This window comes from Medicago sativa, chromosome 6 (genome assembly GCF_051527215.1).
Source record: "Medicago sativa cultivar Bolivia chromosome 6, Bolivia_mono, whole genome shotgun sequence".
Classification (NCBI taxonomy): Eukaryota; Viridiplantae; Streptophyta; class Magnoliopsida; order Fabales; family Fabaceae; genus Medicago; species Medicago sativa.
Window position 1 is genome coordinate 35,695,977 of NC_140754.1, and position 5,885 is coordinate 35,701,861.

The window sequence follows — 5,885 nt, forward strand, 5'->3', positions numbered from 1 at the left end:
AGTTATTGACGGTGATTCAGAAGATTCACCACACAAAAAGAAAATAATCATTCGAAGGTGCTGAATTTACAAAAATGTGTTGGAAATGGTTTGACGCGGACCTGTGAGCTAGAGACTGATTTACGCTGGTATTATCAAGCTTTCACAAAATGTGCATCGAAAGTTATTGCTGGTAGCATGTACTGTGATAAATGCAAAAAAAACCAAAGAATGCTATTCCTAGGTAAGTCATTCAAATGGGTTTTAATATATGATGATCTGATTACTATACTCTTTTTTCTTTTTTCGTTGTTATAAAAATTAGAGTCACTCCTTATTTAGAAAATTACTTACTCAAGTGATATTGTTTACCCGCTAGAACTCTATATTTGGACAAAAGGATGTTGTTCAAGGTTAAGGTTAGAGATGCCAATCTATCTCGTAACCGACGTAGTGGCGTAGTTATACAGTGAAGAAAACTGGTGTAGTGGCGTAGTTATGCAGTGAAGAAACTTACTCAAGATGCGAATATTATTAACCACTTTTTTTACTCTTCATGGGAGCAACGTAAGAATACAGTTTTCATATCTATATATGTTGGATAGTGAGAAAACTTGAGAAAGCATTTACAATTCTTGAACAGATAGAACCCAATCAGGTGTAAATCAAAACTTTATGTCAAAAAAAGGTGTAAAACAAATGAGAATTGCTATATCTCCCGAATTCTAATTTCCCGAATTTATTCCGAGAGCAATTTAGCCAATCAAAACTCATGCTTTTCCACAATACAAGGACGTTAATTGTGTAGTGGGTAGTTCCATTTCAATTGCCCACAATTCACGGAACCCTCTTCTAATAATACAACAGCAAATATTTGTGAAAAAAAGAACAAAAACAGCACAAAAAGGCAACAAATCATTCGGGATACTCTCGGGAAATAATGTCTCGTGAGATATAGCATTTTTCAAATCAAATTGATTAATGTTATGAATATTATAAGTGGATGTCCATATAGCAATTGAGTTATTGGGTCATACTATTAGTTTATTGGACCATATTGTTATTGCTCTCGAAGTTATTGGTGCTTGCTCCCCAAGTCATTGTATTTCTCTACAAATAGAGCTCATATGTAACCTAATTGCACATACAAAGAGAATAATATAATCCTCTTTCTTCTCTCTCTATTCTCTCTTCTTCTCTTTAATTTCTTATTCTTATTCTAATAGTTTCATAACAATTAAGATATATTAACGCCATTATATCTACAATATTCAATTTGATTTATATGGAATAAAAATAAGGAATAGTCAAATCACCAAATGAACAACTCAAAATCATATCTAAGGACTTATTATTAGATTCATGATATCTTTGATATTAATAAAATGGTAAGTAGTCCCAGTTTCATGTCATCAAGGGCGAGCTCTCTTGTTGTTATTGCATGATGGACACTTGTATATATCGATATGCTTAGCCCGAGCAGGGGTGATATTCACACATTTCCCATGGAACCACCTCTCACAAATGTCACAGAAAATACAGAATTTATCAGGGTCATATTGCTCACCGCATGCACCACATGAGTTCTCTCCGTCTTCATCTTCATCTTCCTCAAAAAGTTGTTCCATCTCTGATGGGCGTGTGTGGCGAATTTATGTTATAGGACAGAAGGCCTCCTAAGAAATTGAGAGAGAGAAAAGGGTCTTGCTTCTTTGATAAAAATCTCAAGGATCATACACAATACATATATAATCCTAATAATATTCCTTAAGACACTTGAATAAATGACATAAAACATTAAATGGAAATAAAGTCCTTGAACTTCTTAGGCTTGATGATCTCTCTCTTGGGCCTTTTTGGCAACTCCAAAGCCTTAGTCTGCTTAACCTGAGATTTTAAAGCCTGCTGCACTTTCGAGTTGCACTTGGATTTGCTGCCATTATGGCTTGAAGATAAAGACTTATCCTTTACTTGTTTCTTTTCTGGTCCAGTAACAACTTCAAATATTGACGGCATATCATTTATCATATTGAAAAGGCGGTTCCTGTCAGATTTGTCAAACCCACATCTTGCCCCAAAGTAGTATGACCAGCAACTAAGGATAGCCAATCTTTCTCTTGTATGCGATCAGATTGACTTCCCACTTCTCACTAGGGAAACTGTATAGCCACAGATTCTCCATCTCTGGATCAGATTGATTATAGAACTCTTCAACATCAGTGGTGAGAGCCTTGATGAGACCAGCACGACGACCATATTGAAATCTCTGAAAACTTCTTCGACGGTGTGTATATTATACTGTATGCGCATGTTTGAGAGGCATTTTCGGCAAAGCCTCAAGAAACAAGACTTCCCTTTTCTTAGATTTTTGCGTGTAGCAGCAAAAACCTTTATTTCTTGTCGGCACTTTCATGTGTAAAATTAAACAACATACATGTTAGCATCAAATTGAACTTTAAATTTAAAAAAAAAAAATATGTGCAATAGAGTAGAAGCTTAGAAATCAACCTGATGACAAGTTTTGCCAGGAACACGTGTTTTTTTTAATAGCATTTTAGTCCTTACTTAATTGCGACCTTGCGACCTTGTAAGTTTAGTCCTTACTTAATTTTAATAGCATTTTTAATCCCTACAAAAAAAATTTACTTATAATTTTAGTCCCTGCTAAAATAAATTTTGTTTAATTATCCTTCAACTCTTAAATTTTTTAACGATTCTTTTTATACAAGTTTAGAACACTATGAATGGTTCATTTACTAAAATCTATATTTTTTTAACATGAAATAAATTAAATATGAATTTTTTAAAACGACAAAAGTTTAAGATATAAGTAACAAAAATATGGACGTAGAAATCAAATTTTTGCGATATTTTTTTCGGAGGACCTTTTAATAACGTTCTTAACACGCCTGTAAAAAATTGTTGAAAAACTTAAGAGTTTAAGCATAAATTAAACAAATTTGGATTGAGTAAGGACTAATATTGAGTGCAGAAATTTTTTGTAGGGATTAAAAATGCTATTAAAATTAAGTAAGGACTAAACTTACAAGGTCGCAATTTTGTAGGGACCAAAAACATAATTAACCCTAATATAAATAGTTAATATTTTTTTCTAGAAGTTAATAATTTCGGTATAAAAAAATGTATTTTAGGTCAAAGGTTTTTTATTTTTAAAGAAAGAAAAAGTTTACCGAATTTTATTATTTTAATTTTTTATGGTATAATATAAATAATGAAAAATTTATTTAGAAGTTAATAACTTCGGTACCAAAAAAGTGTAATATGGGTCAAAGGTTTTTTTCCAATAAAAACTAATATTGATGAAAGAAATAAAAAATAATTATAAAATAAGAGTGTGAATAAACATAGGAGAGTTAGACATCCGAAAGAAACCTGATATCGTTTACCAAATATTGATGAGAAGCTATGGAATGATGTAGATACACGACTTGAAGTGTCGGTTAGACTAGCGCGCGAATCACTTTACCAATGGCAGCATGTGCGTTTGAAGCAGAAACATATGGGTAATATTGTGTCGGACTCGGGAAACAACACCACAATAATATTGAACAACAATAACAATGTGACTAGATGGCGAAAACCAGCCTTGGGTGAAGTCAAATGTAATGTGGATGTAGCGATTTTTAAGGATCAAAGATGTTACGGCGCCGGTATGTGCCTAAGGGGAGGAAACGGTGAGTTCATAGCAGCAAAAACAACTTGGTTTTAAGGCATTCCACAACCACAAGAAGCAGAAGCATGCGGTCACAAAGAGGCGATAATTTGGCTTGGTAATCGAGGTTTAGCGGCGGTGTCCATAGAACTTGACTGTAACCAAGTGGTTGACAGCATCTTCAATAACGGTACCAATTCTGAATTAGGAGCCATTTTAAATTATTGTAAAGTTTCACTTTCTCTTTTACCAAACTTTAAGATAAGTTTTGTTAGGCGACAAGCATATTATATTTCAAATCATTGATCGACACTTAGTTCTCTTAACGCCAAATGACATGTATTTTTATTCACTCATTCGAATAACTTATTAGTGATAGGTAGCATGAGGCACAAGATTAATACACACCTTTTATTATAAACATTTACAGATAAAAATATTATTGTAGTCAACTTCTAAGATATGCATCATATAACTATGGACATCATGTACTCATGATAATACTACATTAATTATGATATCATGATATTAGTATGGTATCATATTAAATTATTGAGCAATGCTATATCTCTAGAAAAATAACATCAAGAATTCTTCAAGAATAAAGAGCAGCCAATCACAATGCACTATTTGCCACAATTCAAGGAGGTGTGGCTGAAAAATAGGAAGTGAACAAATAAATCATGCAATTAAAACTTGCCACATGTGTCTTGAAAAATTCTTGATGCTATTTTTCTAGAGAAATAGCATTTTCCTAAATTATTACCCACCCTTTACTAACAACTTGGACAATCAATCTTCACGTAAAGCATCATATATGTAAGGGGTGTAACACAACTACATATAATCAATAAATAGAAACTGGTCCATAAACTAAGTTACAAAAACCAAGTCCTACAAAATTTTAAAGTTGGGAAACTTATACATACAATTGAACAAAAAATTCTATCCAAATATGCAGTAGAGAAGAGTAAAACTTGAAGTAAAACAAGGAAAACCAACAAGTGTTACTACCTATTAATTAAAGAGACATATAACTTTATAAATTAGACATTATAAACCATTAAAGTAAAGCTTCAAGTTTTAACAAAAAGAGAGTTAACTGCATTATGACTTAAGCTTCATCAAACATTCAATTCATCAACTTAACTTTTATGATTCATACATTACATAACCATTATTTATTATCATATCAACAATTATTGCCAATAAACAATTCCTTTCATAGGTCATATTCTTGTTTAGAAAAATAAGCTACTAAGTGTAAAAAATAAGGCATCGCTAGTTCTTAGTATAGCCAACTATAATATCTAACCAAACCCTAAGTCTTACGTATCCAAAACTTAAATCTTTTACATCATTCTCCACATTAATTGTATTATGATCTTTAATGAAACATGTCAAGCATTTTGATCATAAATTGGCCTATACAACTCTAATTTGTATGGGACAAAACCAAAGGATATTTTTCGCTTTGTGGCTTTGTCGCTTTGACATTTCCTCGTTCGCTGATGTAACATTTAATTTTCGCTCTTAGTTCTCTTCTGACACTTCTTGTGCTGGAAAAACTAAGAAGCTTGATTAATATATTTCATTTTGACTTCTTCAACAAACAACAAATCTAAAAGACCAATGTGGTACAAACGTCAAAATTAAAGGACTCCTATATATATTTTGCCAAAAAGATATTATTGAGAAGAATGGGGAAGAAAATAAAACGTAAAAAAAAATGAATAAAAATAAGCAAACAATGAACTAGCTACAAAGTTGTTTGAATAATATCATGTTTGAACTTGAAATACATACATTGTTCCCAAAGAATTATCAGAGGCTAGGCTTGTTAAACAAATCCAAATAATAATAGTAACTTAATCCTCCATTACTTTCAACAAATAATTATTTCCAATGCTAGTGGTTAGGCATGTAGACCTACACTAAAATGATCCAAACATAACCATTTTACGCTTAAAAAACGAAAAAAGATTATGTAAATACACATAAATAAATAATACCCAAATGGTGTAATGTCCATTCTGTAAATTTTGTAATTTACGCTTAATTATATATTAAAATAAAAAGTTAGAAAACTTGAGGAAGCATTTACAACTTTTGAATGGATAGAATCCTAATAGGTGTAAATAAAAACTTTTTGTCAAAAAAAAAGTGTAAAACAAAATTGTTTAAGCACTATTATATCTATGACACTTTTTTTTTTGAAAAAGCTAAAATGAAA

General features: G+C 31.6%; 1 pseudogene; it reads right to left on the reverse strand.

Annotated features, from left to right (window-relative positions):
* Window positions 1-1,391: 1,391 nt before the first annotated feature.
* On the reverse strand, window positions 1,392-2,289 carry LOC146914803 (PHD finger protein ALFIN-LIKE 4-like; annotated as a pseudogene).
* Between the last annotated feature and the right edge of the window lie 3,596 nt (window positions 2,290-5,885).